The sequence below is a fragment of the Mobula hypostoma genome, chromosome 9, assembly GCF_963921235.1.
Source record: "Mobula hypostoma chromosome 9, sMobHyp1.1, whole genome shotgun sequence".
Classification (NCBI taxonomy): domain Eukaryota; kingdom Metazoa; phylum Chordata; class Chondrichthyes; order Myliobatiformes; family Myliobatidae; genus Mobula; species Mobula hypostoma.
In genome coordinates, this window is record NC_086105.1 from 75,020,081 (window position 1) to 75,033,168 (window position 13,088).

Sequence of the window (13,088 nt, forward strand, 5' to 3'; positions counted from 1 at the left end):
TGCCTCTCATAAGTTGTTGATTTGAAATAGTTGCAGTGAGTTTGAAATTCAAATTGTTTACTGTATTAGAAACATGCCTACAATTCATTATGCAATTACAATAAATTAATCATATGGACATATTGGTGTATTGCGTTATGCTAGAAAATACTACATTGATGTGTTCAGATAACATATGTAAGACTGCTAACAAAAATATATTTCTGGTACAGATTGCGAAGCTCTCCAGCCATATTTCTTTTGGCAATTTTAACTCCAGCTGAAGTTCACATAGAAAGTAAAGAGAACAGACTCTAAGACCATAAGACATAGGTGCAGAATCTGGCCATTCAGCCCTTCAAGTCTGTTCTGCCACTCCATCATTACAGATTAATTATCACTCTCAACCCCATTCTCCTATCCCATAACCTTTAATGCCTTGACTAATCAAAAATCTATCAACCTCCGCATAAATATTCCCAATGACCTGGCTTTCACTGCCACTTGTGGCATTGATATAAATGCCATTGCTGAAATTTAAGACGGGAGAGTATTTTTTTAATCTCCTGTCTGTCAGTATGAAGTGCTTATAGGAGGGGAGAAGGAGGGCAAAAGTGATAAAAACAAACTGTGTTGAAATTGTAATGCATAACGCAGAAGCTACTGGAATTCTGGAGTTAGATTGCTGGAAAAATTTAGCAGGTCAGATAGTATTATGCATAGTTAATGGTGGAGGTCCATTTTGAGGCCACAGTTAAAGGCTTGCTTTCTTAATTTGTTCAGTCTGACAGCGAGTCCTAAGGAATGAAGAAATTGTATTCCTTGAGTTTATGCTGCAGTTTGCTGACACAGTGCAAGAGGACAAAGACAGAAAGATCGGAATCTTTAACACCAGAGATTCCTGCTCTGGAAACCTTGAGAGCAACACACACAAAATACTGGAGGAACTCAGCAGGTCAGGCAGCATCCATGGTGGAAAATCAACAATTGATGTTTTGGGCCACCCTTCATCAGGACTGGTAAGGAAGGGGCAGAAGCCAGAATAGATTTGTAAACAATTAACGGTCCAGCCTTGATGAAGAATTCTCAGCCCAAAACATTGACTGCTTATTCCCCTCCATTGATCCATCTGACCTGCTGTGCTCCTCCAGCATTTTGTGTGTGCTGCTGAACGTCAGAATTTGAGTGGGGTGTAGAATTAAAGTAAAGGTCACCCCTGCAGAAGGAACGGAGGTATTCTGTAATGCAGTCCCTTTCTCAGATTTCTCTAAAACAGAACAGATAACACCATGAGCACCATCTCCAATAAACTAGATGGAAGAAAGTGAAGGGTATTGCTACTTCACCTGGAAGTGCCGTTTGAATTCTTGGGTGGTGGGGAGGGAAGAAATAAAGGGGAAAACATTGCATCTCTGTGGTTACATGGGAAAGTGTCACAAGAAGAGTAATAATTAACTTTACCATCCAGTGAACCTAACAGTGATTCTGCTAGGTGGAGTAGCAATTCACTCGCATGCTCGCAGTTCAGTGTATTGCATTCAGTGTCCTTGGTATGATCTCTACATTGAGAAACCAAATGCAAATTAGGTGTCCAATTGGTCTTTCTAACCAATGATGGTATTTACTTTATTCCTGTTCGCACTCTTGAAAAATGGTTTATATTCCAGTACTTGGTTCTCTTCACAACTGAGTGCAAATTGATTTTTAGTTTGGACACCTGTTTTGGTGTTCATTCATCACACAATGCAATCGTTAGCTAAATTAAGGAATTTCGAGCTTCTGGAGTAAACAAAGCTGCATCACTTTGGTTTATTCTAGCTAAAATAAAATGAGCAAGGCAAAAATAGGAAATTATTTCTCACATCAAAATGACCAGCTTGATAGAGGTAATATAAACAACAGCCTACGCATTGTACTAGTGTCAAAGCACATCTAAATGTAGAGAAATCTGTTGGCTTAATTTTTATTGAAATCTTGATTGAAGCAACTGTGCAAATGAATCACTTTATTGTTAAAAGGAATATTAATGATGAATAATACAACTTGTTATTTTGATGCCCCTACCACTAAACAAAGTGCCCCAATCACAAAACAATGTGGGAGTTACAAATGCATTTAGCCACAGGAAGGGAACAGATTTCTATCATTGTTATTACTTCAATAGTACAAATCACATCCATTAGTATAGTTCTCAAATTACTGGTTAGTTTTCATTTGTAAGTATACTCTTATTCACTTCTTGTCAACTAACCTGGATTATTAGGTATTCCAGATATATGATATAATGTATTTTGTTTTGCAATAAAGCTGAACTGACTTATGCATAACCATTATAACATTATTTTATTTTTATTATACTTTTTATTTGTTCACAGGATGTGAATATCATCGGCAATGCCAGAATGTATTGTCCCTCCCTACAGAAATAAAGTCCTAGACAGACCAGAACAGACCAGACAAATTTCACTCATTTTAGGATTGATTTTTACAACTAAAGTTCAGTGGTTTCTTGGTTACCATTACTGAGACAAGTTTTTTACCTTTAAATTGCATGTGTATTATTCACTTGCATGAATCACTGTATTAAATCTCCCGCTGTTAGCGAATCAATTGTCCAGAACTCTGAGTGTGTGCCTTATAACTTAGGTGCTGTACTACCACATACCTTACATCTGAGAAACGTAATCTTAGCTAAAAATATTTTATTCAAATATTTCAGAAATCATAGATAGAATTATATGTTAACTTTTTTTAAATTGGTTAGCTTTTGCTCAAGTTTACTCTCAATAATAATTTCTGTTCAAAGATCAAAGTACGTATGCATTATGTCACTATATACAATCCTGAGATTCATTTTTGTGGGCATATTCAATAAATCTATAGAATAATAACCATAACAGAATCAATGAAAGACCTCCCAGCTAGGGCGTTCAACCAGAGTGCAGAAGACATCAAAATGCAAATATAAAAAAGAAGAAATAACAATAATAAATAACAATACTAAATAAAAAAGCAATACGTATCGAACAGAGCTTGAAAGTGAGTCCAAAGTTGTTGGAACATTTCAATGATGAGGCAAGTGAAGTTGAGTGAAGTTAACCCCTTTAGCTCAAAAGCCTGATGGCAACTGGGATAAAATTCCTAATTCTGGTGATGTAAGGCCCGAGGCTCCTGTACCTTCTTGCTGTGAGAAGAAAGCATGACCTGGGTAGTGATGAATGTTGCTTTCCTGTGACAACATTATGTGTAGATGTGCTCAATGACTGGGAGCACTTTACCCATGGCATTGGCATTTCGGGCCCCTTCAATGATCCTGATGAAGGTTCTCGGCCTGAAACATTAACTATTTACTTTTTTTCCATAGATTCTGCCTGGCCTGCTGAATTCCTGCAGCATATTATGTATGTTGCCTGGATTTCCAGCATCTGCAGATTTTCTTGTGACTAGGCTGTATCCACTACCTTTTGAACGATTTTTCATTCAAGGGTATTAGTGTTTCTATACCAGACTGTGAAGCAGTCAGTCAATATATAGAAAAGTTATAGAGTTACAGATTAGTACAGCACAGTACAGGCCCTTTGGCCCACATTGATGCGTCGACCCTCAAACCCTGCCTCCCATATAACCCCCCAGCTTAAATTCTTCCATATACCTGTCTAGTAGTCTCTTAAATTTCACTAGTGTATCTGCCTCCACCACTGACTCAGGTAGTGTATTCTATACATCAACCACTCTCTGAGTAAAAAACCTTCCTCTAATATCCCTCTTGAACTTCCCACCCCTTACCTTAAAGCCATGTCCCCTTGTATTGAGCAGTGGTGCCCTGGGGAAGAGGCGCTAGCTGTCCACTCTATCTATTTCTCTTATTATCTTGTACACCTCTATCATGTCTCCTCTCATCCTCCTTCTCTCTAAAGAGTAAAGCCCTAGCTCCCTTAATCTCTGATCATAATGCATGCTCTCTAAACCAAGCAGCATCCTGGTACATCTCCTCTGTCCCTTTCCAATGCTTCCACACCCTTCCTATAGTGAGGTGACCAGAACTGGACACAGTACTCCAATTGTGGCCTAACCAGAGTTTTGTAGAGCTGCATCATTACCTCATGACTCTTAAACTCTATCCCTCGACTTATGAAAACTAACACCCCATAAGCTTTCTTAACTACCCTATCCGCCTGTGAGGCAACTTTCAGGGATCTGTGGACATGTACCCCCAGATCCCTCTGCTCCTCCACACTACCAAGTATCCTGCCATTATGTATGCTCCATTACACATCCATCGAAGTTTTTAAAAGTTTCAGATGTCATATCAAATCTCCAAAAACTCCCAAGGAGGCACTGGCATGCGTTCTTCATCATTGTACTTGTGTGAACCCAGGACAGGTCCTGTGAAATAATAATGTTTAGGAACTTAAAGTTTCTAACCCTCTCCACCTCTGATCATCCAATGAGGATTGTCTCATGGACTTCTGCTTTTCTTGTCCTGAAGTCTATAATAGGTGCTAAGTTCAATGATCTAGATCAATAGTTGCTGAATTCAATGCTCGAGCATCCTGCAGTAGTAAGAAATTTCACAGTTGGTTTTGACATTAGGAGATTGTATACCTTGTGGTCACTTTGAGACTACCCTTCTTTTTTGACATTATTATAGTAACTAGAGCAAAGCTATATTATTATCAGAAAACAATCCAAGAAATATTTTTGTCCCTGTTGTGAAACAAAAGATTGAGTCTAACATTGTGAAAACAATGTTAAATATATGTAAGAATATTGGAGTTATCACTCTAGTTGCACTGCCTTTATCACTCTTGCTGATTTAAGATGATGGCAAATGATAAAAGTAGATTAATGATTTGGGTTCTTAATCTTCCATCATAATATAATGGAAGATCAATGCCCTGATATGTAACATAGATTTTAAGATATATAGGAGCAGAATTAGGCCATCTGGCCCATCGCAACTGCTCCACCATTTCATCTTGGCTGATTCAATTTATTCTCAGCTCCAATCGCCTGCCTTCTCTCTCTATCCTTTCATACCATGACCAATCAGCCTCTGCCTTAAATATATAGAAAGGCTTGGCCTTCACAGCTGCCTGTGGCAAAGAATTCTACGGATTGACTAATTTCTGGCTAAATAAGTTCCTCCTCATCTCCATTCTAAAAGAATGCCCTTCTATTCTGAGGCTGTGTCCTCTAGTCTTAGACTCTTTCACTAAAGGAAGCATCCTCTTCACATCCACTCTATCAAGGCCTTTCACTACTCAATACATTTCAGTAAGATCACACATCATTCTTCTGAATTCTGGTGAATACATGCCCAGAGCTATCAAACGCTCTTCATATGACAAGCCATTCAATCCTGGAATTATTTTCCTGAACCTACTTTGGACCATTTCCAGTTTCAGCACATTCTTTCAAGGACAAAGAGCCCAAACTGTTCACAATACTTCAAGTGTGCTTTATAAAATCACATCATTACATCCTTGCTTTTATATTCTAGTCCTCTTGAAAAGAATGCTAATATTGCATTTGCCATCCTCACCACGGACTCAACCCGCAAATTAAACTTTACTGAATCTTACACAAGGACTCCCAAGTCTATTTGCATCTCCACTTTTTTAAATTATATTTTCTCTCCATTTAGAATCTAATCAGCCCTTTCATTTCTTCTACGAAAGCGCATGACCATACATTTCCTGACACAGTTCTCCATCTGCCATTTCTTTGTCCATCACTTGGCCCAAAGGGTTCTTTTACCATAGGCTCTCTAATCAATTCTGGTTCATTGCACAACCCCCAATCCAGAGTATCTGATCCTCTAGTGGGCTCGACCATGAGCTACTCTAAAAAGCCATCCCATAGGTACTCTCGAAATACTCTCTCCTGGAATCCAGCATCAACCTGATTTTCCCAAACCACCTGCATAGAAGTCCCCCATGACTATTGTAACATTGCCCTTTTGGCATGCATTTCTATCTCCCATTGTAATTTGTAGGCCACATCCTTACAGCTGTGGGTGTCTGTACATAAATCCCACCAGGGTCTTTTTACCCTTGCAGTTCCTTAGCTCTATCAACAAAGATTCAACACCTTCTGACCCCATGTCATCTCTTTCTCATGAGTTGATTTCACTTTTTACCAAATGAGCATCACGGCTTCCTGCCTGTCCTTTCGATACGTTGTGTATCCTTGGACATTAAGCTCTCAGCTATAATCTTTCAGGCATGATTCAGTGATGCCTACAATATCATACCTGCTAAGCTGCAATAGTGCTACAACTTTATCTACCTTATTCCATATACTGTGTGCATTCAAACACAACACCTTCAGTTCTGTATTCACCCTTTTTGATTTTGTTCACCTTTTACGTTGCAACTCATCCTGTTGACTGTAATTTTGCCCTATCAACAGCATCTGCTCACTAAATATTGCCTGTTTGTAAACCAGCTATCTCATTCTCAGCATTATCACCCACCTGTCTTACAATACCTCTTGCATTGAAATACGTGCTGGCGCGTGGCCAAGTGGTTAATGAGTTTGTCTAGTGATTTGAAGGTCACTAGTTCGAGCCTTGGCTGAGGCAACGTGTGTGTCTTTGAGCAAGGCACTTAACGACACATTGCTCTGTGACAACACCAAGCTGAATGGGTCCTAATGCCCTTCCCTTGGACAACATCGGTGGCGTAGAGAGGGGAGACTTGCAGCATGGTCAACTGCTGGTCTTCCAAACAACCTTGCCCAGGCCTGCGCCCTGGAAACTTTCCAAGGTGCAAATCCATGGTCTCATGAGACTAACGGATGCCTATATACGCAGCTCAGCACATTAGTTTCACCATGCTCAAACTTTGACTTTGCCTGAAGTCTCATCAACAGCCGATTCCATAACCTCTCCACTAACTGGGTTGTGATATCAGGATGGCTACCCGTGCTACATGATAGTGAGGCCAGAACTAGGAAGGTTATACAGTTTAATATGTGGCTAAAGAGCTAGTGTTGAGGGAGAGCAATAAGATTTTTGGATAATTGGGCTCACTTATAGGGAAGGTAGGATCTGTACAGAAGGGATGGTTTGCACCTGAACTGGAGCAGGACTAATGACCTAGAGGCAAGGTTTGCATATATTACGTGGTGGGGTTTAAACTAAAGTTGCAGGAGGATGGGGAACAGAGTGCAAGAACAGTTTGTGGAGAGGTTGTGGAGTCAGCTGTTGAAGATACCTCTGACAAAGTCAAGAATCAAAAGTTTGAGCATAGTGGGACTTCAATATGCAGGTGGTTTGGGAAAATCAGGTTGGTACTGCGTTCCAGGAGGGAGAATGAGATGGCTTTTTAGAGCCCACGAGCGGATCAGCTATTCTGGATTGGAGGTTATTCAATTAACTAGAATTAATTAGAGAGCTTAAGGTAAGAGAACCCTTGGGAGAAACTGATCATAATATGAACAGATTCAACCTGAAATTTAAGAAGCTAAAGCCAGATGTATCAGTATTACAGTGGAGTAAAGGGAATTATAGCAGCATGAGAGAGGTGTTGGTCAGAATTGATTGGAAAAGAACTCTGGCAGCGATAATGGCAAATCAGCAATGGCTGGAATTTCTGGAAGCAATTCGGAAGGCACAGGATATATTCAAAGAGGAAGAAGTACACTAATGGAAAGATAACACAACCGTGGCTAACAAGAGAAGTCAAAGCCACCATTAAAGCCAAAGAGAGGGCATATAATAAAGTAAAAACTAGTGGGAACTTATAAGATTGTAAAGATTTTAAAAACCAACAGAAGGCAACTAAAAAAACTCATTAAGGTAAAAATAGGATATGAAAGTAAGCAAGTCAATGACGTTAAAGATAATACCAAAAGTTTCTTCAGATATGTAAGGTGTAAAAGAGAAGTAAGAATGGGTATTGGATCACTGGAAAATGATGCTGGAGAAGTAGTAATGGGGGAAAACAAAATGGTAGATGAACTGAAGAAGTATTTTACACCAGTCTTCACAGTGGAAGAAACTGGCAGTACAATGGAGGTTCCAGATGTCAGGGGTCATGAAATGTGTGAAGTTACCATAACCAAAGAGAAGTATCTTGGGAAACTGAAAGGTCTGAAGTTTACACCTCAGAGTTCTGAAACAGGTGGCTGAAGCAATCCTGGAGGCATTAGTAATAATCTTTTAAGAATCACCAGATTCTGCAATAGTTCTTGGAGACTGGAAAATTGCAAATGTCACTCCATTCTTCAAGAAGGGAGAGAGGCAGAAGAAAGGAAACTATAGGCCAGTTAGTCTGACCTCTGTTTAGGAAGATGGAGTTGATTATTAAGAATGACATCTCAGGGTACTTAGAGACACATGATAAAATAGGCCATAGTCAGCATGGTTTCCTCAGGGAAAAATCTTGCTTGACAAATTTGTTAGAATTGTTTGAAGAAATAACAAGCAGGATAAACAATGGAGAATTGGTTGTTGTTGTGTACTTGGATTTTCAGAAAGCCTTTAATAAGGTGCCACACATGAGGCTGCTTAACAAACTATGAGCCCATGGTATTTCAGGAAAATTTCTTGCATGGATAAAGCAGCAGCTGATTATCTGGAAGCAAATACTGGGAATAAAGGAAGCCATTTCTGACTGGCTGCCAATCACTAGTGGTGTTTCACAAGAGTCTTTGTATGGTATTTATCTATGATTTGGACAGTGGAATTGATGGCTTTGTTGTAATGTTTGCAGATGATATGAAGATAGGTGAAGGGGCAGGTACTGTTGTTTTGAGGAAGTACAGAGGCTACAGAAGGACTTATACAAACTCGAAGTATGGGCTAAGAAATGGCACATAGAGTTCTGCCAGGAAGTGTATGGTCATGCACTTTGGCAGAAGAAATGAAAGGGCTGACTATTTTCTAAGTACAAAAAATAGAGATGCAAAAAGACTTGGAAGTCCAGAAGAATGATGTGTGACCTCATTAAAACCTATTGAATAGTGAAAGGCCTTGATAGACTGTGGAGAGGATGCTTCCTTTAGTGGGAAAATCTAAGACTAGAGGACTCAGACTCAGAATAGAGGGGCATCCTTTTAGAATGGAGATGAAGAGGAATTTCTTTAGCCAGAGAGTGTCAATCTGTAGAATTCTTTGTCACAGGCAGCTGTGAAGACCAAGTATTTCTGTATATTTAAGGCAGAGGTTGATAGATTATTGATTGGTCATGGTATGAAAGGATAGAGAGAGAGAAAGCAGGAGATTGGGGTTGAGAGTAAAATTGGATCAGCCATGATGAAATGGTGGAGCAGTTGCAATGGGCCAAATTGCCTAATTCTGCTCCTATATCTTATAATCTGAGTTAGAAACAATCAATATCATTAGGAAAAAAAGTATTGTTGATGCAAGAAATCAGAAATAATGCATAGATGATAGAAATCCACAAGTATTAATGCATCTGTGATGAGAAAGACAAAATGAACATGCTGACTGGATTATAGGGTATAAGCTGGACAAACCTGGGTTGTTTTCTCTAAAATTCTGGAGGCTGAGGGAAGCTTATAAAATTATGAGAGGTATAATAGGGAAAACAGTGGAAATTTTGAGTGGAAATGTCAAATACTAGAGGATGTGCAATTAAGGTAAAAGGGAGAAAGATTAAAGGAAATCTGTAAGATAAGACTTTCTACACAGAGACTGTGCTTGGGACAGGCTATCAGGGGGAGTATTGGAAGCAATATGATAGTGGCATTTAAAGGGCTTTTAGGTAAAAATATGAGTATGCAGGGAATGGAGGAATATGGATCATGTGCAGGCAGAAGAGATTTAGTTTTATTTGGCATCTTGTTCAACACAAGTGTTCAGGGCCATGGGGCTTGTTCCTGTGATGTCCTGTGTCACATAGCAGGGCATTGATCTTCCATTATATTATGATGGAAGATCAAGAACCCAAATCATTAATCTACTTTTATCATTTGCCATCATATTAAATCAGCAAGAGTGATAAAGGCAGTGCAACTAGGGTGCTAACTCCAATATCCTTACATATATTTAACATTGTTTTCACAACATTAGACTCAATCTTTGGTTTCACAACAGGAAGAAAATATTTCTTGGATTGTTTTCTGATAATAAAATAGCTTTGCTCTAGTTACTACAATAATGTAAGAAAAAGAAGGGTAGTCTCAAAGTGACAACAGAGATAAGCAATCTCCTAATGTCAAAACTGACTGTGAAATTTCTTACTACTGCAGGATGCTCAATCATTGAATTCAGCAACTATTGAGCTAGATCATTGAACTCAGCAACTATTATAGACTTCAGGACAAGAAAAACAGAACTCCGTGAGCCAATCCTCATTGGAAGATCAGAGGTGGAGAGGGTTAGAAACTTTAAATTCTTAAATGTTATTTTCTCAGAAGACCTGTCCTGTTTCTGTGTTCGGATATGGCCCAAGTGCGGAGTAAGATATGGAAGCAGGTCGATAGTTCACAGACTGAATACGAATATTGTTAAAGGGAAAATAAAAATAAATGCTAGATCAAACAGGGCCATTAACTAAAACTCTGAAAAGGAAAACGAAGCCTACACTGCAGCTGAAAAGAACATCTAAACATTAAACGAATACTGCTAGTCTTCAGAGTCAGTGGATTTGAAAGTCCAATAGCTCAGTGAAGGCCTAATGCAAAAACAGCAGTGAAGCGTTGCTATGCTCTGTCCAAGTCTTGACAAGCACTACGGCGACAAGAATGGATTAAGTATTATCATGAATAAATAGGCAGGAGGGAGGAGAAGATGGCGGCGCGGCGCAGCGCGCACGGCCGTTCCGAATGATATCGTATGTGTAACTAGGGGCCGTGCACAATCCTGATTTGATGGAGATAGCCATGAGAAGCACAGAGGAACACCTGGAGGAACTTCTGAAATGCCTGCTTCACTGTTGCTGCTACTGTGCGATCGAGAATCTCCGGAGGGGAAGGCCCCAAATCCTCGGCTTTGCCTATTGCCTGTTGCTGGGGCCGGGGTCGAAGCGCTCGGCAGAGATGGTGCTCAGTGCTCGGTTTCAGAGAGCTGGTCGGAGGCTCGGCGTTTTCGGACGGATTCGGAGTCAGACTGTAGATGCTGCATCGGCAAGTTTGCGGCGCTGGAGGTTCACCGTCTGCGTGAGATGGTGGGACTTTCGAGAGACTTTGAGACTTTTTACCATGCCATGGTCTGTTCTTTATCAAATTACAGTATTGCTTTGCACTGTTGTAACTATATGTTATAATTATGTGGTTTCTGTCAGTTTTTTAGTGATTTGTGATGTGTTTCTGTGCTATCATTCTGGAGAAACGTATCATTTCTTAATTCATGCATTATTAAACGGCAATAAAAGAGGACTGCGTGTCCTCATAATCTAAATAATAATTAGCTGACACGTGCAAATTCACAAGCACAATTGCTGTATCTACTGCGCTGCCAAATCCCTGGTTGTGACAGGGTTCCCCTCTCTAGGCGCAGCCCCTGAAGTGCCACAGACCTGTATCTGCTGGAAGTCCCAGATCAGTGACTTATCCAAGATATCCTTCGCTGGGATCCAAGTACGTTCTTCTGGGCCATAACACAAGGTATCTAGCCAGATGCCAGGAGGCGCCGCACAGTATAGACAAGGGAACCATCTACCAGATCTACCAGGTGGGGCGGCGGGGGGGGGGTTGATGTGAGATGACTAGAGCCAGGGGAGAGGTATCAACTGGCTTGAGCTGGGAAATATGGAATACTGGGTGGATCTTCAGTGATGCTGGCAGACGCAATCTATGGGACACCTTGTTGACAGCCTTTTCCACTACAAATGGTCCCATGTAGCGCAGTGCCAATTTCTGGTTCTCGACTTTCAGGGAAAATCCCTTGATGCCAACCAGACCTCGTCTCCTGGCTTGAATGGCCTTGCTTGTTGACAGAGCTGATCAGACTGCTGGGAATGCTGTCTCTGGGCACGCAGCAGAGAAACCCTGGCTCATCTCCAGGTGCGCTTGTAGCGCTGGATCAGCTATTCGGCAGCAGGAACTCATACATCGATCTCCTGATTAGGGAAGAGCGGGGGCTGGAATTCCTTCTGGCATTCAAAGGGAGACATACCAGTGGAGGACAACTGGAGGTTATTGTGGGCGATCTCTGCCCAAACCAATTGGGAACTCCAGGACGTGGGGTTGGAAGAGGCAAGACAGCACAGAGTTGTCTCCAACTCCTGGTTCACTCTCTCAGTCTAGCTATTAGATTGGGGGTGGAAGCCAGACGACAGGCTGGCCATGGCTCCCACAAGACAGCAGAAAGCCTTCCAAAAGCGGGGAGTGAACTGTGGACCACGATCAGACACTATGTGCCATGGAGCTTGAACACATGTTGAACCATGAGTGTGGCAGTCTCACGAGCCGATGGGAGCTGGGGAGGGCAATGAAATGGGCAGCCTTGGAAAATCGATCCACAACGACCAAAATGGTGGCGTTTCCATTAGATGGGGGCAGACTAGTGATGAAATTTACTGTGAGTTGAGCCAGGGGAGGTGGGGCACAGGCAGTGGACATAACTGACCCGCAGGACGCTGGCATGATGTCTTGTTCCGAGTGCAGGTGGGACAGACAGATACAAAGTCGTGGACATCCTGGGACATAGATAGCCACCAAAATTGTCTCTTTATAAACTCCTGAGTCCATTGAATTCCTGGACGTCCAGCCAGACAGAAGGAGCGACTCCATTCCAACAGTTTGGAATGCACTGCAGCAGGGACAAACAGCCAGTTGGGAGGAACACAGTCTGGGCCTGGATCTGATTGTTGGGCGGCCGTCACCTCTGCCTTGATTCCCCTGATCACCGGAGCAGTGATACACGAGCGAGGAAGAATGGGCTCTGGTTCGCCATTGTCCTCAGATCTGTCGAACTGCCCGGAGAGAGCGTCAGCCTTTGTATTCTGGCTGGGGGACGATAAGTGAGGATGACATTGAACTGTGTGAAGAAGAGAGCCCACCGGGCTTGACGAGAGTTGAGTCTCTTAGCATCTTGAATTTAGGAGAGGTTGTGATCTGTCCAGACCAAGAATGGATGCTCTGCCCCCTCCAGCCAGTGTCGCCATTCCTCCAGGGCCTCCTTGACAGCCAGAAGC

General features: G+C 41.5%; 1 long non-coding RNA gene across 1 annotated transcript in view; it reads left to right on the top strand.

Moving 5' to 3' along the window:
* The window catches only part of LOC134351280 (uncharacterized), a 48,471-nt gene extending 45,904 nt beyond the window's left edge, over window positions 1-2,567 (top strand). The window contains exon 4 of the long non-coding RNA XR_010019115.1: window positions 2,355-2,567. This is a non-coding gene — a long non-coding RNA (uncharacterized LOC134351280). The remainder of the gene's footprint in view (window positions 1-2,354) is intronic.
* Window positions 2,568-13,088: the final 10,521 nt, after the last annotated feature.